Source organism: Dendronephthya gigantea, unplaced genomic scaffold (genome assembly GCF_004324835.1).
Source record: "Dendronephthya gigantea isolate DGI-Jeju-01 unplaced genomic scaffold, DenGig_1.0 000018F, whole genome shotgun sequence".
Taxonomy (NCBI): Eukaryota; Metazoa; Cnidaria; class Anthozoa; order Malacalcyonacea; family Nephtheidae; genus Dendronephthya; species Dendronephthya gigantea.
Window position 1 is genome coordinate 81,020 of NW_021163028.1, and position 21,088 is coordinate 102,107.

General features: G+C 37.7%; 1 pseudogene; it reads right to left on the reverse strand.

Annotated features, from left to right (window-relative positions):
- Positions 1–4,574: 4,574 nt before the first annotated feature.
- On the reverse strand, positions 4,575–15,618 carry LOC114520786 (annotated as a pseudogene).
- Positions 15,619–21,088: the final 5,470 nt, after the last annotated feature.

The following is a 21,088-nucleotide window of genomic DNA, read 5'->3' on the forward strand; positions in this document are numbered from 1 at the left end:
GTTTACAGACACCCACGTTTCGGTAACACAAATTATACCAGCAGAATTGAGTTCAGCTATCTGTTGATCATCCACTTTATTCGCTAACGCCCTAACATTCGCAGATAAAACATTTGGGATATAGTTCTTGGCATTTTGTTCGGAGTTCGTTGTTGTTGGGGTTAGGCCAAAATTGGAGCCAAGATTTTGACCCTGCCTGAGACGGCTTTTTGTAAATGTTTTTTAGTGGGGCTTTTTTAATAAAACCAAAACAGCACTTGATATAAAGCTTAATTAACCCTTGTTAATACGAACTTTATAATTTAGGTTAAAATTTTGACATATCAGATTCCACAACAATTGAAATATTTATAAGTTAAATATATAAGAATATAGCGTAACGAATTACGGGCAAAACGAGACGCTTAAGCAGTCTGGACATCATAAAATAGCAAAGTAGCATATTTAAAACTTTTTTATTATAGAAATGTTAAGCAGATTCTAGTGAACCAATACAGGGGGAAAAAATCAGTTTCAGACAATATTGTATCATTTATTCAAGAAACACGACCGGAAGTAAATGTCGCATTTTGCCTCGACTGAACGGGGAAATATGAGACAAATATCAAATGTGCACAACTTTTTAAAAATTCGAAACATATTTTAATAATTGATGAATATTAAGTTTGAAAATACATTGAAATTAAACAATATTATCAGCATTCATAGCAAATGTCACATATCACAGTTGTTGGTGTCAAAGTGCAACAACAATCTTCATGCAACCAGTTTTTACATTTGCTGCACTGAACCCAATCCTCTCCAGGCAATGACTGGGACCAAAATCCATCGCACATAGGACACTGTGAATCTGCAATATCCATGCCAATCAATTTCTTGCTTCCTGTCTTAATTTTCTTGGCTTTTGGCTTCTTATCCAACTTCTTGAAGTTGGCAGAAAGTTTTCGTTTACATTTCTCTTTTTGCTCATCAATGTTTTTAGCTAGAACTTGTTTATATGGGGAACTCGTGACAATCTTGGACTCCTCAGATCTCTTTGACTTCTTCTTTGCAGTGAGGGTAGGCAGTTTCATTATTGTCGAAAAGCTGACATGGTTGGCTGCAGGTTGTTCATCTTGGTTTGGGGAAGAAGTGCTGGGCGAAGAAGTGCTGGGTTCTGAAGGCATTGGTATGGTTTCTTCTAAAGAAGATGCTTCCTGATGATCGTGGACTGGGATGTTTGCAAGCGAAGGTAGGGACTCATTTGGTAGTGGATCACTTTCACGGGGGTCTTCTAAGAAATCAGATGCAGGCAAAATCTCTTTTTTCAATGGGACAATGCCAGTGCATCTGAATCCAGACACAGCATTCTCGATGGTAGCTGCCTTTAAATAGGCAGCATTGAACAGCTCCCCAAGTTTTATCCACTGTGATTCTGCGACCTGGGTGGTTGCGCATCCAGGTGAAGCATGCTGCATTGAACGCACTCTTGAGTGGTTTGAAGAAACTTCGATCCAGTGGTTGGAGCTTGTGGGAGGTGTGTGGAGGAAGTGACAGCATGACAATACCATTGTCAGAAGCATACTCGATGGTGGAAAAAATCTTTGTGTGGGTTTTATGACCATCGAGAATCAATAAAACCGGGGAATCTTTTGAACACTTTGTAAATGTTACAAAGTGCTTTAGGTATTCAAAAAACAGGTCTGCATCTATCCAACCATTTGGGGAGCAGCGACCAATACTCCCTGCAGGAGCATGATCAACCAACTCCAACCTGTTGCGCTTCCTTTTGAAGATCATCATGGGTGGAATGTATGTACCAGATGCACTACATGCCACTAAAATAGTTGTAGTTGGCCACGTTCACCACTAGCGACAGATGAGACACATCTCTTTCCCTTGGGTGCTACAACTTTTACTGGCTTGTGCACACGTGTCAAACCACTCTCATCACAATTGAATATTTCATGTGGTTTAAAGTTATGTTTGTCCAACACAGTTTCAAGATTTTTAAAGTACAAATTGACAGAGGTTTTGTTAAAACCAAAAACCCGATTCATAGACACCGATTCTGGTCTTCGCAGCGATAAGTTTGGGTGGCGCTTCAGAAATCCCGCAACAAAGTCACCACCAGCCATTTTATTGTCAGAATTGAAATTGTTTTTTATGTGGTTCTTTTGACAGTAGTCATAAACAATGGCTCTTATGTCTATTTATTCTATATTCTATTATTCTATATTACTATTCTATTTTGCTCCTCTGAGGTATTGTAGGCCATAATTGCTGAGGAATTCTAAGTTATAATTTGTTTAGCTACCCCTGCTGTAGCCAATTTTTTTAACTATATAAAACAGATAATGACACGTAAAATCATGGCCCAAAGCACTGCATGATGAAAAAAACCTAAATACAATTCTTGTTCTATAATAGGTCGAATAAATAAAGCATATACGTTGTCAATAATAACACACTCAGCGTGTTGGCATATCACATCATGAAACATCAACTTACCTTACGAAATACCGCTAATTTTCGCTGATGCAGTGTATATTCTCTCAAATCCTAAACATCCATATCTTTATCGGTAATATATAGCGTTAATAGCAAAATGTGAAATGCCAAAAATTTAAAAGACAAATACCGCTGACTAGTATGCCTTTGCTGTTTCAGATATGTACGTATTCTGTCTATGACACAGTGCTCACCGATGAAATCAACACATGACTGATCTCTTTCCCCATGTCCATGATATTGTAAAACGGCGAGTGACAAACATTCCTGAATGAATGTAATTCTTCGCACATTTTCTGATATAATGCTAGCTTTGTGAAACACGAAGGTAAGTGGATCTTTCCACTGTCTGGCTGTTGGGTACCGATCGCATGAGCCACAAGAAAACGTAGCCATGCAATGCTATTGCTATGCAATCCGAAGTCCTAGATGTCGGTGTTTTCAAACCATGATTGCCATGCAAGTATAGCTTTGAACCGTTTTTGAAGTCATGCAATATTCGATCAAATCTTAATTCCTTGTGTGACAATCCAAGCCCGTTGACAGACTGGCTTTCCATTTAGTTGAAATGGAGTTGCAGTCGAACCCTGAACTACTGTTACGCGAAGTACTGGTATTATCTTCGAGGTAGCTAAGAATATAATTCCTTTCATCTACATGATTAGCAAATGTGCTAAAGTTATTTCTTATGTCACGTATATCGTTATAGCACAGGCACGACAGCGTCCAGTGGCTATTGTTTCCAATATTTTATCTTGTTTATATTTCTTGGGCAGGCCTGCAGACAAATAAGTGTTAAACAATAGCATTGTACCCCAAACCACTCGCCACATGACGAATTATAAATGGTCGAGTAAGAATGCAAATGCCAAATAAACATGCATATCTACAGAGATCGTATATATCATTAAAGTCATTAAAACAAGACAGTAGTTAAGAGTACATTTTAAGCTTTCATGAGTCTGTGACTAGGCGCAAACCGTTCGTGTGTTTTTCTTAGCTAAACGTCTAAATAAATAGGGAAACTTTATTGATCAGGCAAGAACTCAAAAAGCAAATGTATTCATTTCGCAGTAATAAATTTATTTACAATAGTTTATGCATATTCATATTTTATACAATAGTTTAGGCTGTTTAGCTATATAAAATCGACCAGATAGCGAAGGACAACGAAACTCTTAGTGCTGTTGCACTCAAATCCTCTTTGGATTCCCAGGGATGAAAATCAATAAGGTCTTTGTGCCTAATGTATTTGACGTCCTCACTGAAGCTGAATTGGTAAGCATTAAGGTGTTCTTCCTGTCTTACCACTTGTAAATTCTTGCATTTGAAGAGAACACTCTCATTTTCAGTTTGAACCATAATCTTTTCTAATAGTCCAAAAGTAGGATTGCCAAAGTGCATGGATGTAGTATTAAATACTTACGTGATTCACCTACAATTTACTTATTAGTAATGAATCTATTTAATAAAGAACTTTTGTGAAAGACGTTTTGGTCGAGGGTCGAAATACGTCGTTAGTCAAAATCTGGTTACAATCTTGAACACCTAGAAACTTGAATGTCACACTGATTGAGGATTTCCCTTTGCCCTCCATCTAGTGCCGATGAAATTGAATTGGAAATTGTAGCAACGCCGTTAAAAACTGGATTTTTCCTTACTATATGTAATGAAGACAAATGATAATACGTGTTACTATAGTCCTGACTATAAATTAACGGCCCCGTTCGCTCGCATTTTCGAATGACTCTCCGGTCAACATGCTTTACCACTACATTGAAAGGTGAATTTCTGTATTTGACGGTGAAGTCACTCCCACAACCGTAACACTTTCTGACATTATTAGGCAGAAACAAAATCTCGTATGGATGCGGCGACATACCTGCATGCCAGGTGTTTGGGGGGTACGAAATCGTAGGAGGTGGTACAGGAAGAGGAGGTAAAGGTACAGGGATGAATAAATTACTAGCTACAATGGGAGTGAATGCCACCCACAGGATATGTTGGAGGGAATTGCATCCGCTCAATTTGCAATCCGTTCGCAAATAAATTTGATGAGTTGGACACGACGCTATCACTAGTTGTCACTTGGGGGTGCTGTTGGAAACGCTTACTTGTCTCTTTGTCTTTTTCCCCGTTTTTGGTTTATCGGCCGGTTTGAAAGACTTCGGATCAACCTTTCGACCTCCATTTGAATTCTGCTCATTAAGCAGTATTTCTTCTCCAAACCGTTTGGCCTGATTGATTTCGCGTACGTACTCCCGTTGTTTCCTTTGGGAATAAGATGGTCCACTTCCTCCTGTCGATGTTCCCGTTTCAAATTCTTTCGGCTGAACATCCAGAGTCAGGGAGTCTCTAATGTCTGCTTGACAGACCTCGAGTAGCGACATGTTCGGCGAGTCTTTGTGGGACCAGCCAGCGTGAGTCACCTCAGCTTGGTTCATTCTAGGTGCATTTTGAGGGGCAAAAGCACGGAAAATAAACCCCCTCCTATCGTGCCACCATGCTAACTAAGTTTTAAAAAACTTATGTTTCTCCCTGCTTGAAATAAAAGAATCAAGCCTTATCTTGACACTGTTGTGCGGGCCTCGGTGACGGGTTGCATCATTTCGTCACACAGTTCTCTTTAAACTCTTCCGCGCTATCAGGACTTAACTTTTGTGCCTTTTTATTCCTGTGGTCTTTAAAATGGAATTCGCACGACTTAATTCGTCTTAGCACGTCCCTACCATAAACTGCTGTAAGCCCAGCAAGATTCGCGCCTGCCATATCGGTGCACCACCCCGCGGGATTAAACCGTGTATCGTCACTTTCCGAAACTTTCTTTAAAACTCTTTAGATACCAAATTAATTATTTGTGAAATTCTCGGCAAGCCATATTAGGTTACCTATAACTGACACTCCATTGCTGGTAGATATGTAAAACTATATATATTTAGAATCAGCAAAACATGCTCTTTAATTATATGTATTTCATTTGGTGCTAATTACAAAAGCATGACTTCACAAGTCATGGTTACTTACAATGAATAAAAACTTATCTGGGAAAAACTAAAAAAATCAAACTACTACCCCTATAAACTATGAATGGTGTCCAATATCTCTAAAAATGGCACAAAATGTCAATGTTCTACTCTTAATAAAATAATTAAAATTGGTTATCTATATACATGAGGTAACAAGTGGCCAATTTTGGCAGAGATATGTGACATCACATTCCTGCTCAAAATTGGACTCCTTTACAATATGGTACTAGAAACTTCCCTACACTTGACTTTTTGTATGAAAAGCCTCAAAACATTTTTTACAAATGAACTTTTCACATTTTCTGCAATAATTAGAGGTCTTTGTGTCCTTATAACATTGGTTTTTACCTTAATTCTTGTACCCACACGATACGCATCTTCTACGCTTGGGATGACAACTGTCAGGAAAATGCTTTCCTTGCAAACGTGTTGCATTATCAATTGACTTTCTTCCACGTGTGGGATTGTGATTATCATTTCCAACAGAAGCTCTTGAATCCAGCAAGGGTTGAACAAGCTCATGGGCAAGTTGAATTCGAAATTAGCGGAAAAATACAGAACCATAGCATTGATAATGCACATTTCAAATGCCCTGAAGAAAACCTTTTCCCACCATTTTCTGCCTTTTCTTCCAAGGGAGTAGTAAGTAAGATACTCATCACATTTATCTACCCCATTCATGTATTTGTTGTATTCAACGATGATATCTGGCTTTGTTACATTGTTGTTTTCCCCTCTGCGTTCCACAAGCTGTGTACCATTTCCATGCATTGATGACATTGCAAAAACATCTCTCGTGTCCTTCCAATGAACAGCTAAGATATTCCCATTTTTTAGAAATTTGGAAGCCCCCTTTTCAAGATTGGCTGTCTTGATGTTTTGGAAAATCTCCTCGATTAATCCGAACTGTGCCACAAGCAAGTGTCTTACGAAGGGCTGTTTCTCAGGGCTCTGATTTTAGCTTTGACCCACTCAACTATAAATAATAATTTAATTTGTTTACTCAATCACAGATAACGTAAAATTTTTGATAAACAATGAAAAAATGTCAAATTCTAAGCAATATTACTACTAAACCATCAAGGAATCATATAAAACCTGCTGCACTGAAGGGAATTCTTGCTAGAAGACAGAAGTGTACGAATTCCCTCGCGCAGTGTTCTTATTTGAGTTATTTCTACAATATAAACACTAATAAAATCTGAATTATCTTACATGTTGTTCCGAGTTTTTCGGCCAGTTCTAGAAGCGCCTTATCGCGTATCTCTCGGTTCTTAAACTCTGGACTTCGAACGTCGTACAGGCAAAGGGTATTCGGGCCAAAAATTGGCCAATTTACCTTCCAACACTGCTTCAGCAACTGATGAGTTGTTTGCCGCCATCTTGACTTCAGTAAAACATGGAAAAGACGCATGCGCGTTGGCATTGATTGCTGAGCTAATAGCTCAGAACGCGCGCACACTGTGAGGAAATGTTCACTCGTGCACAAAATTATTCAACATGTTGAATATTCTGGGCTCATGGCAGTGTGCGCCGGGCTTTAGATGAGAAAACTTCATGTTAGCCCTAATATAACTTAAATATACTTTAGAAACCCATTCTATCCTTTTTTGTCCCAGTATGTAGAGTAAAACCCATTTAAATCCCAGTAGGGTCGTTTCGTTAAAGAGGTTCCAGAACAAAGTTATATTTTCTGTGTCCTCATTTTCGGCTTCCATTATAGCAAGGCTCACTTGTTTGCGCAGTAGAGGGTGATAAAACCTGGCTGTTAATGTTATGAACCCACGACAACGTTTGTGCTTCCCATCGAAGAAGAAAAATTCCTCACTTAAGAAGTGTTCACACTCTTGATCCATAGCCAATGTCATTTTGAGTTTTTCTTTGCTTGTCTTAAAAACAAACGAAGGTTTATCCGGATTACCGCGTTTGTCATTTACCTTGTATATATAAAATTCATCTTTTTTGTCGCAGTACTCCTTGAATGTTACAACAGCCTCAAAATTGTGTCCCAAAGGCTCAGTTTCTTTCTTCATCTTTTTTTTCTCATTTGAAATCCAGTTTTTGTCCAATGTTGCTTGTGCTTGTTTTTCAACCTCTTTCCAATCGCACTCTTGTCGTACTGCAGCCAATACACATGCAGACTGCAACTCTGCTGGTGTTATCTTCGGGTTATCCTTTAACATTTGGGAAATATCTGGTCTTTCTTGAGTCCGTGGTGGTATAACAGGACAAGTGTGCTGACCATAATGAAATACAGCGACACTTGTTTGTCCATAACTTATATATCTTCGAGCGTTACATGGAACATGTTCTGCCTTTTTTCCACAAACTCGGCATTTGGCATTACCGTCTCTCGAGTTATCGAACTGCTTCGTATTCACGATCCCATACTGCACCTTGTAAGGACATCTTGGTTCGATGCATTTAAATAACCTTTGCGTACCGCACACGGGAATGGCCCGTACAACCGCACCTTGCTTAATGACAATGTCCAACAAAGATTTGAGTAGAAATATTCGCTAAAGCTGTATTTACCAACCCAGAGTTCAGTAAGGTGAAAACCGACACCACATGGCACATCGTCTCACCACTATGTCCGGCAATTCGAGGTGACAACTCGGATAATATTAAGACACGAATCAAAAAACAAAAAATTGAGACCGCAAGATGGCAAGATGTTCATGCAAGAGAATTAATTAATAAGTTTAACCCGTTTTGGAAGTCTGACTTGTAAAATATAATGACTAAAGATTCATAAATTGCAACTGCAATCTGTATGTATACTTATACATATAATTTGTATAGCTTACGCTGTATCGCATATTGCATAGAAGAAAATATTAACAATAATTATAATATTAATAATATAATATTAATATTATTAACAATATAATATTAATATAGGCAAATTGTGAATTTCTACAATTGACCCTCGACTTCACCCTCGACATTGCCGATTGTAAAATGCGATAAAAATCGACCCTCGACTTTATCCTCGACCTCACTCTCGACCCTCAACTTGCTACCTTCGACCAAAACCCAAAGTAAAAGGTGTGTCAAAAACACGCAAAAGATGTGTTTTCCGCATGTCCAAATTTTAACACGTTAAGGTGTGTTTTCAAAGAAGGTGTGTTTTCATACACACCATGGTGTGTTTCATTACACAGCTAAAGCTGTGCTGGATAACACACAAGTCAACACTGTTGCACACCTTTCCAAACAAATATTTGGAATTGCTTTAAATTTCTTTTAGATTGGGGAAGAAAGCACACAAACACAATATTCATTAACATTGCTATATTTAAAGTTCCGATTATATACGCGTGCAGACTTTATGAAAAATTAAGTTAAAAAGTTAAATTGTTCCATATATATACATGCATCTAGACATGAAGCTTGTTATTTATTTCGGCCATCAAGGGCGAGTACTTAGTACCTTTATACACATCGTCCTTTGTCTTGAGAACAACTTCTTGCAGGAAGGACATAACAAAGGCCATACCCTCTGGATAGGTTATGTCGTAAGCCCCGTTTACACTACACTCGATTTATTGGCACGGCACGGCTAAAATGGGTACCCGTGCCCATTTCATCTGTTCGCGGCCTTTGTTTTGGTAGCCTGAACACTATTAAAATGGAGCACGGGTACCAATTTTAGCCGTGCCGATAAATTCAGTGTAGTGTAAACGGGGCTGTATACATAATACGCTAAGATCAGGTCGATTAGGGCTTGAATTAAGCTTGTACTGGGACATTCCAAAAAGACTTGACTTTCGCCAATAATCATCAACTGGTTGATACTTTCTGTTGATCCAATACATAGTATTCTGAAGTGGACCAGTTTGTCCTTCACCATATCCTCTATTGGCGTGGACGGCTATGATATAGAAAAAAAGAAATACAATGAGAGAATGCGCGAAATCCACCTTTCTGACGGTCAAAGACGTGTCAAAAACACGTGATCAAATGACAAAAATTCGGACAAACACATGGTCGGACATACTATAGTTTATATAGAGACGCAACAATAAAATGGTAAAAAGATGCGCATGGGGCACTTGCAAATCTGATTCCAGATAACCAGAACGTTTGTTTAGAAAGCCAGAAGGTATACACGTAACATTTCACCATTTTCCGTCGGAGAAAAAGCATAAGGAGCGAAGGGAAGCTTGGATACGGGCATGTTGTCGCGCTGAGCCGCTGACGTCTTCGCCGGTTTGTAAGAAGGATAGTTACATATTATGTAGTTTGCATTTTATTGGAAAAACGGTTGAGCTGGAAAAAGAAGGTTATACAAATTTATGACCCACTATTTAAAATAACATGCGCGACACACGTCAAACGACTTGTAGGCGGCGAGACCCTTTTTGTAAAATGGTTTATCAGGTAATTAAAAATATCATACAATCCAAAAGGAGGGGAATCACCGAAGTTATTTACCAAGTTGTACGAGGAAGTTAATGGATCAGCTATTTCCATATCACGAGTAATTAATTTATGGTTATCTTGAGAACTCTTTTTCTTCACAAAATTTGGATCGAATTGCAGCATCATCTTTTCAACAGCAGTTGCAATGTTTACCAACGCAGGTTTTAAGTGACGCTAACAGTCTAACACCGCGCTCGCGAAGGTATGTTTTTAGCTCGTTCAATGTCATTTTGCTAACCATTTTCGAATCGTGAGCGTTAGACAACGCTATTGTAAGGTAAGAAACGGCCGAAATCGTATTTCCTCTACATCTTGAGACATATAAAGAGCTTTAAAACGCATTGTGATCCTGACACTCTATATAAACTATAGTATGACCGACCATGTGTTTGTCCGAATTTTTGTCATTTGATCACGTGTTTTTGAAAAGTGTTTGACCGTCGGAAAGGTGGATTCCTAGACGAGGTATATCAGTCAGTGTCTCACTTGCTATATATGCGCGCGCACACACGCTTTCACGAAACAGAATATTTAAACATTTTGTAACTTGCATCTCTGAATTTAATAACGTTTGTCACACGCTTCTTTGATGTCTTGCTCTAAACCACCTTGATAGCATCGAAGACATCTTCTGAAGTTAGTTCTGCGTTTTTCGAACTCTTTTGACTTATCAAACACTTGCAGGCCTCTGTCAATCTTTCCACTGCTCCAACCAGTACGTCCTCGTAAAAAATACGGTCCACCTCACCTCTTATTTAAATGTAACAAATGTTGAAGCAAATCAGTATCAAGTGCATGGAATGTGTTTTATAACCAAAATATTGATATCATCTTACGTTATAGGGTAGATATTTTACAGTAATTTAGGAACTGGATTCAAAACAATTGTGTAAATATGCGTATATTCAAATTTGTTATTGTTTAAAAAGTGCAACCTTGAAAGAAAAATCCCAGCCTGTTGGCACTTTATGCATGACCAAATTGTATATTCATGTATTATTACATTCACATCTAACAGGGCACACACACAAGTATAGACACATCAAATCAGCTGAACGGTATCTTTTGATGTTTAGCAAGTACAAATACTATAGCATGAAATAATTTTTAATACCGTTCTTTTAATTTTGTGTTAATTTGTTTACGTACTCCTCACATAAACCAGCTGTTGCATAAGTACGCTCCAGTCTTGGAATCTTAATTGATTCTATTCCACTGACGATGTCAATTTTCTTTTCTACTGTCTCATTAGCAACGGTGTCACTTGTCTCATACCCATCCATCTCATCAACCACTCTCCTCTCCTCTTTTTTTGTTTTTTTTTTCTTTTTTTCTTTTTCTGCTCACATGTTTCCTCTTTTGCCTCTTTGAAGATGCATTTGCTTCTGAAATATTTGCAATTATATGAGCTCATGCTCAGGAGTATTTAAGAAGATTTAATATTAACTTCAATAATACATTGTCATGGTCTGAAGTTTGGTTTTCTAATTAATTATTTATAAGCTTAAGGGGGAAGTACACCTGAAAAAAGGGTGTTTAATATTTGAGCAATCTTTCATTCAAACCCGTACAAACTATATATTATTAGAAAGCTTAGAAATAGGAGATTCAGAAAAATGATAATTCATGCAATGAAAAGCTGTTTTAAGGTGGCTCTGCACTGTTCATCTCACTTCCAACTTAGCTTTATTTGAGAAAAGATTACACTTGCTGTATATAATGCAGTTTGATTTTTTTTCCATTTCCAGAATACCTACATAGGGGTAATTGTTTTAAGCATAGAGAATTCTGATTGTTAAAAAAGAACAAAAGTTATGGGTTTGCAAACTTGGGCGTCAAATTTTTAAAAGGTAAATTGCAGTATTTTTCCTTATATTTACCCAATCAAAAATCTCTATGCTTAAAACACAAAGCTAAGTGAGAGGGACATTCTCTGAAAATTTGAGTGCAATCGAGTAAATGGTTCTCGAAATATCTTTTCTTAAAGCCTAAAATATCCGAAAATGAGAAAAATGAGTTTAAAGTTTCTTGAATTGAATATATTTCATTTTGTACACATTTTGAAAGTTTTAAGTCTAGATAATCCAACTCCTACCATTTACTTTCTGTTCTAATAAGTTTTACTGCAGTTCAAAACCCCCCAGCCTCATAGGTGACTCCTTCAGCTTCTCGAAGAGCTTCCTCCCGTCGTGTGCGAATCAACTTCTCTCCCTGGCGTCGTTTCTTCTCCTTTTCAGTTGCCTGTAAATCAGACTTTTTAATTCGCTGCACATCTCTCGACTCACAAGCTTGTTTTGTTTTATCTCCAGCATGTACTGACAATCTTCTCATGACATTAAGTCGACATTGGGCACCTAGCCCAAACAAGAGCATTTAAGCTTTCATTTTGGTTCTGAGTTGTTCCAAGAACACACCTTTCCAGCAATTCTGTTTGGCTAAGAGAAATGAACACTGGCAACCCCTATATATCATAAACAACCCCTCCTTAACTGGAAGCGCTTAATAATTCAGAATCCTTTAATAAAAGCAGCGTTTACATTACAGCCTGAGCCTGGCCTAGACTTGGCTTTGGCCTACTAGATCATCATTTTCGTAATGTAAACACACTTGTTGAAAATGAGTTGGCTGAAATTCTTTCCCTAAAAAATGAAACAGCTGCTGACCTTGTACGTTGGGGTCTTCAACTTCTTCGTTTCGTAAACACTCTTCGTTTAACTATAAAAAAACTCTTAATGAAATTGCTGCGTTTGCTACGGCTGCTGCGCTTGCTACGGCTGCTACGCTTGCTACGGCGGCTTTCTCTGGTGAGGGCTATTCTCTGAATGACTCCCTATTTTTCTAGAATTTTTTTTAGCATTTCTGTAAGTAAAAATAAGAACTACCGCCGCTTTTTAGATACTATTGGTCATAATTTTGTCCAACCCTATTAGTTATTGATAACTTAGATCAAGCGTGTAAACCAATCAGAAAAGACTTTCTAAGCACTGTCAGGAGACTCCTGCGTCGAACAAAGCTTGTCCATCTTTTCCTTCTAGTGACCGCTAGAGGCGAATTATCACCCCCAAAAAGGTATTTGATATAAAAAATACCCTTGTTCGGGTCAGCCACGTTGGAACAACCGAAAACGACACACCGTTTAGGCATCGTGAAACAATAACCCTCGCAGTTGTGTTTGTTCGTAATAGAAAACGCTATTAAACCCTATTAAGCGGCAAGAACGTGTTCATCCGACCCAGGCCTTTTGCAGTTACGTTTACTACGCGTTTACTACGCGACATTTTTTCAAAAAATCGTTAATTTTGAGTGTTTGAGCCCCTGTATCTCAAAAAGTAAATTTTTAAATCGAAATCTAATATAGAACTTATATTGTAGCTTTTTACGCTCTATCCGAATCATCAATAACCCATTTTGGGTTTATAGGCACTTTAATAATTTTCCTTGAATGAGACTTTGGCGATAGCTGTAAGTTCATCTCTTCGTTACCAATGTCACTTGGTATAAGTAGCATTTTTAAAACGCACCTTGTCCGTTCGACAATCAAAGCAACGCTGATAAATTCTATAGGTTCGAATGAGTGTTTACATATTTCAATTTTGTAATTAACATACCCTAATTTGCCAGAATGAACAACGACTCTCTTTACCGAACAAATAAAAAATGGTCGACCAAAATTGGATTTTAAAATACTTTCACGACTTTCATTTTACACAACCTCTTATGCACATGACATTGCGGCTGAAGACAATTTGAAATTTTCCACAGATTTATAGCATTTTGAAAATAGCTACAGTCACTCTGAGGGCAAAAGAAATTACAACTTGGTCTTTGGCCACAGCAAAAAAAAATCCATTTGACGTTTGTGAACAAGACGCAGGCTTTTGGTGTAAACATTACATCGTTTTAAAGTTCTGACAAGTGTAAAGTAAAATAAATGCTCTTTTATATCTTCAAATTGAAAACCGGTTGGACAAATACATTTCAGGTTTTGAATATAGTATAGGAACAGATTGAAAAAACCGTTACGATTTTCTCACACCCAAAAAGAACTAATTACTCGGTCGTTGCTTCACAAGGGGAAATTGTATTATGTACAAAAAATAGTACAGGACGCACTAATATAATTAATTTACACATAAGTTAATTTAAACAAGGGTAAATGACAAACATCTACACAGGGGAATGCATTAATCCCTGCTCGGTAATAAAAAAAACTCATTAACATGTCATTATCTAATCCCTTCAACTGTAAGCTATCGCTTTGAATATCAGTCTTGTCCAAATGTTCAAAGAGTACACACAGAACGTATGTCGTCCACAGCGTTAAAACAGTCTTCTCAAAATTGTTAAAACATGGCCATTTCAAAATATATTCTTCAAAAATATAACTTCACCTAAACCAAAGGCACAATCAAGGTGAAATTGCACGGATTTTGACTTTGAATTGTTATCAAGGTAAAACATATCTACCATGATAACATAAACCCGTTCTCAACCAGATATTTAGTTAAAGTCAATTGTGCTCATGACTTTTTTGAGTGCTAGGTTTTTTGCTTCTTGTTGCTTTTTCGTTAATTTCTTCCTCTTAAATTGACAAATGTACCACTTGACATCAAGGTTTTCACGCCTTTCCGTTTGGATCCTTCTTGCATGTTGTATTTTATGTTAGTTGTGGAAGTTAGTTCTCAAACCCATGTTTTTACTTGTTCTATTGAAGTTATTGGAAATAATGAAGCATACTTTGAAAGCTTCTTTCGGTGCCCCTGTAAAATACTCTTTCTCCGGCCAGTTCTTCATATTCATCAAGCTTGTACGTATAATTTGATGGTAGAATGCTTCTTACTTGCGCTGGTAAATCCGAGCATTCGTTTTTTTATTTTCTTTTATCATATGTAACTTTACTTCTTTCGTTGGCTGAAAATCATCGTCGGAGTCTACGCAATGTTTCGATGAATTCGAACTTGACTGCTCCAATCTCGAGGGCGTGTCTCTTCGTTGTCCCTCTTTTTGAAAACCAGACAACTTTATTTCTTTCGTTTTCCAGTCAAGAGAGAAATCTTGTGCTTTTTCGATATCTGTTGAGAACATTCTAAGAAACGTTGCATTCTTTGAAAACCCTGTTTTGTAGTAGCGTCTTGATACATGCTTCTTAACTGTGGGAATGTGTAAACCGAGGTACATCATGATTCTTAACTGTGGGAATGTGGCCAATAAGCACCAGTGATTACCAATATTTTTTCCAGAAACCTTTACCAACTGATAGTCTCATTAAATATATTGGAAGCTTTGACTTCGCTTGACGGCAGGAACTACATACAGCGGCTGTCGATATGCACTCACTCAAGAGTGATGCATCCTGCAACTTGAATCCGGTAGCCATTTCAACATCACACTTCGACATCCCGACTTCTTTCGCTTTTCGGCGGTTCAAGATACCTTTTTCGCTTTCCAATTTTGTGAAAGAAGTGTTCAGTAGTTTCTTGGCCGAAATACTCTCACATTCTTTTCCAGAACTAGCGACAAGATTATCCGTAACGGCAGCAAAACCACCGCTAGACGAAGCGCCATTGCCCGAAGTATCAGCCATCTCTCTCGGCAAATCTTGTGGTCTTTTACCAAAAAAGCCACGTCTTTTCCTTCTCTTAGTTGTTCTAAACTTTCTTCCATCCTTCTCCATTTCTAATACAAAAAATAACTCAAAACCACCCGGAAAAACACTTGATTGAAAGAGATTCTTTGACCGATTCAAATACGCTTCTGTGACTCACAATAGCAATCGCGACAAAAACAACATGCATGCGCCTAGCTTTGTTTTAAGGGACTTGGGACGAGAAACAAATATGGGGGGGATGTCCTTAGTTATTTCGGAGGGGTTTGGGACAAAAAATGCAAAATCCGGGCAGAAAAACCGCATAGCAACCAAAGTAAACAATACCATTCAACTCCGTTGCTATGCAAAATTTTTAAATGCGCTTTTAAAAAAACGAATATTATGGCAAAAGCAAGTAAAATACTGCGCTAAATCATTCAGAAATTTAAAATACGAAGTAAATAATGGCATGAAAAAAAAATTAAAAATTTGAATGTGTTGATGATATTTTACAGTTAACCTCAACCTTAATCATAGAGTCCCCAAGAATGGAGATCTTAGGACGAGGCGCTTGATTTCTATTCGTAATGTTATTCGATTGGTCCTGCACTTTAGGCGAACTAGATGTATGGGAACCTTGTGTAGTCTCACTATTGTTATTAAGTAATGGACTGGTTTGCTGGTGATTTTGTCGATTCAAGTCGTCAGAGGCATTAGTATTGTGTTTACGTTTTTGTTTACATGGTCAAGTTGCGGTTCGTGAGCACTATACTCACGATCATGTTCCACGGGCATTATACTTGGTCGAACATTATTGTGTATAATGCCACTACTGTTGGAAACATAATGTCTATCTGATTGACAAGCCGCTTGGCCAGATGGGGGTACGTATGTTGGCGTTTGAGCTCGTGGATTTGCGCCTTTTTGTCTACTTTGAGTGGTAGGATTTGAGTAACTTCCTTGTTAATTATACCCTTTCTTGACAATGGTGAGCATCATCGCTTGTTAAATCAATTTGCATTGCATTAGTTTTGGCTCCTTGACCTTTGTTTACAAAATGGCTAGTACGGTCATATACATGCAAAGAATTAGGATCTTTATTTCTTTCTTTTTCCTGAATTACGATTTTTAATGCCAACCGTAGGGAATCTCTCTCCTCTTCGGCTTTCACCGCTCTTTGTTCGAGAGCAGCGCATTTAAGATTTAAATCTTGAATTACCGATTGGTGTTCGGTATTCATTCGAACGACTTCGTTGACAGATGTTAATTTAGTAGCAAGGAGATTTTCGTGGTTATTTGTTAAACGTTGTAAAATGGCCATTTCAAGCTTCATACCTTCAAGTTCCATTAAGATTTCACGTCCCGGACATATACATGTCGTTTGACCACAATTACCTACGGTGTTGGATGCATCACTGACTGCATCTTGCACTTTGGCTCCATTCTGCGTTTGAACATCGACCGTATTATCCAACGACCCTTGTAGTTGCTTGCGACTTTCAATTGCTTTTACCAGTTTATTCCTGATATTTTCGCCTTCGCTTCCCTGTACCTGCAGACTTGATGTTTTCTGATCAGTACCAGTCGAATTGTCGAACTGTTTAGTAGAGCCGCCAGGCGACGTCCATTTACCAGATAGCGAAAGAATTTCAACAAATCGCTTCAGTTCTTCAAAGGAAGCAAGCCATTTAAGTTTAGAACTATCTATGGTACAATATTCCATGAATGGCTGATCAGAACCGCTATCTAATAAGCCACAGTATTCAAGTAAATTTGAGTTGTTTGGGACAACTGAATTGTCCGCCATATTGTCCGCCATATTCGGTAACGAACGACTTCGTTGACAGATGGTAGTCAGAACAAGCTGAAATAATTTGTTCTGACTACCCTAGATCCACCACTGTTTTCTTACATGTAACTTTTTGGACAGTTATATTTAATCACAATATAAGTGCCACTTGATGTGTTTGATGCTTTGGCACAGTAAGTTGGCAAGTGCATAACTCACTCTGTAACGATACTAATGTTTCTTGCCTTGCTGGAAAAGAAACCTCAAAAGCATGAAAATAATATGAAATGCTTTGGTTTCTATTAATTTTAAAACAAAATATGTTTCACTTGAGGCAACAACAATCTTGGAACTTGAGGCAAACTGGGGTAAACCACTCTCACACCCAACATGATTGACTGCTCCAATTCTGTATTCTGTTCCGAGGCAACAAACTTTCTTAGATCTTGAGAAATAAAATATTGTATAAAATACTCAGTATGCTTAACTTGACATACATACAGTATGCAATCATGAACTAACTAAGAAATATAAGCACTTTTCAATGTCGCTTCTCAGAATCTGAAACACAATCTACCTCTAGGGGGGGGGGGGCACTCACTGGTGCACCAACCCAATATGTCTTCATCCTGTTTCTTTAACTTTAAAGCAACAAAGTAATCTGTGTTGCCAACGATCACCTTCTTCCCACATCCTATAACATACAGTAATACAGCAATGGTTTTAAAATAATTCCAATAATTGTTTGCTCATATGTACCCATCGAGAAAGTGCTCAATAGCGTGTCTATTTTTCAACAAGGTATAACATAAATTCCTTACCAATGGTCATATCCTTAGGTTTTAAAGCGGTGTATATTTATCATTTATAGACATGGAGCAAGGGGAATTCGACGAAATATTACCCCCCAATGGAAGATATATCCCGAGGGCTTCGCCCGAGCGATATATCTTCCCGAGGGGGTAATATTTCGTCGAATTCCCCGAGCGGAAGGTCTATAAATTATATATTATATCGAAACAACGTGTGGGTGAAATGGCTTCTTTTGCCTCCATTTTGAAATTGTTGACAACCTCGAGTCGTGAGCGAGGCATCCACGCGTGGTACACGTGTAGCGGGGTATTCGAAGTCGAATACCTCGCTGCAGCGAGGTATTCGACTTTGATAGCATAATGTGAAAAAATTCGATGGAACTCCATGATTAATTTACTGATCACGTGGTACAAATCGAGCTTTCTGATTGGATGATTTACAGTTGAGATATAATATTGGTTGAAAACCTATGAGCACTATAAGCAGTAACATAACATAAAAAACTAGAGCGCACTCAGAGACTGCATACCTCCAACCGCTACTCGGAATGGGGTAGCACTTTGCTGAACGCAATGATGCGTAACTCCGTAATCCTTGTTTTATATATTGAATTTCGGTCGAGTGAAATACAACTAAGACAATGAAGTCCAATGAGGTTTATCATATTATTTATTCACTATTTTATAATTGCATTCGACGCGAGCGCAATTCGAGCATATTTAACACTGACAAATTTGGGTTTTGTCGTATCTTTTTACGTGAGAACTGATGTAAATGTACCTAGTTTAATTGTGTATTGAATTATTTGAATATAGCATGAGTGTATTCTGGGATGAGAAAATACGGAAAATGCACGCTTTTATTATGTCATGTATGACAATAAAGTTATACTTGAACTGATTATATTATTGTAAATTTCTGAAGATAGGTGTTCAATTCATTTGGCTTGTGGGAGACATTTTTCAGAGTGTTTTTCAATGTCATCGAAGTATAGGGTACTCAGAGACTGCATATCTCCGCCCGTGTTACTGAGCCATAATACACGTCCTAATTATGCGCCTCATTACGCATTCAGTGAGTTTTTCTTTGACCGGAAAAAGCAAGACAAACTTTTGTTCATTTCTCGTTCAATTTTTAACTAAATTCAACCAAATTTTAATCACTTCTTCCTTTGCCGATGGGAAATGCATTCCTAAAATTTTGTACGAATATATTCGGTATTTTTTGAGTTATCGTGCTCACAGACAAACACACACACATACACACAAACCCAGATGATTACATAACCTCCTGGCGGAGGTAATTACAAAGTTGAATAGACAAATATGCCCTCACTATTCTGCATAATCACTTAATTCATGCAGTTGTCAATTGTTCACAATTATGACAGTTCATTCGTTCAAACAAGATGTTTTGTTGGTACCTTTTGGGTATCAAATACCTTTAACATTTGCCTTTGCAAGAAAACAAATGTGTTGTGACACTCTCTAGGGTATTCAATGTTGCAAACATAATACATCAGCATGATCATTTCCACGACATCAAGTAATGGTAATCGGGAGAAAACAATTCGATTTTCTGCAACAATGGACATTTCATCCACCTGAGGCTCTTCTAGGGTCCCACCAATCACAAGAAATGGGGCCATACCATGCTTTGAACTTCTAATGGCATCTTCAGCTTCTCCAAACTACATATAATAAGAAGGAAAAAGACTAATAAATTTATCAGAAGCAAAAAATATCACTTGGCACTGTATATAAAGATAAATAGCACAGAAGAGAATTATAGGCTGCTGGAGGCAGTGGTAAAAACGGCATTAAGGAATCACAGATTTGCAAAGTTGGAGTATGACATAGACTACTATGCTTTAACCTAAATCATATAAGCCAGAGCAAAATATATACCTGATAAAGGAATGATGCTGGATAGCACACTGTCGTTGACTTTTTTTCTAGCATAATTGGCAACAAGCATAAGGCAAGATAAGCCTGTTCCACTAAAAATGAGATTAAGCAAATCTAACATTAACCAACAACAGCCAACTTTGTTACCTCTTTTTTACTAGTATACCAAAAACTAAAATACTCTTTCCATGAGCGCACTTTTTTCTTCAGAGAAGCAAATAGATTGAATCAGTCAATGCACGATTAAAGGGACTTGGCTATACAACAGACTAAAAAGTAAGACAATCTAGATGGTTATCTAGGAAAATTATTAAGAATTACCTGCATTTAATTTAGCACTTTCATAATCACCAAACTCCATGTTCTCTCCACATTTTGTCAGATTTATTAACTTCTTTCTTTCTTCTGAGACATTCGTTCTCTCAGCAAGTTCGATGAGTTTTGGGGCCAGTAACAAGTTTTTCTGCACATCAGCAGCTGCTGTGTTATCAGCCTTGAATCTATTGTATTCCTGTCTTAGCTAAAACATAATAAAAACAAAAATTGTTGATAGCATATAAATAGTACAACTACTTTTTATCAATGTTTAATTTCACCTTACCCCCTTTCAATTTACCTAGATTTATAATACAATATACAAATACGATAACTTTGTCGTATTATATAACTTTTTCTAAAATTATTACGATATAATCCATGTTTGAAAAGTTCAGAATATATCGATCTTTACTACTATGTTCAGTTATAGCTTTTAAAAAATTGTTTATGTTCTTAACAGTTTATCAGGTACCATCTACTTTTTCATTATTTCTGCCATTCGTAAGAAATTCTCTTCATCTCTTCTCCGTCACTCTTCATCTAGCTTTCTTTGATCAGCTTCCAGCTTTATCAAAAGATCCTCGGTTCGTTTTTGGGCCTTCTCCATCATTTGCGTCTGCGAGTTTTGCATTTCCACCAGCTTGTCTGTCAGGTCAATCATGGCACTCGTAGTTGTGATCCGTCTTTTCTTTGCCTTTTTCTGGTACTTTCTTGGCGCTTTTCGTTTAGG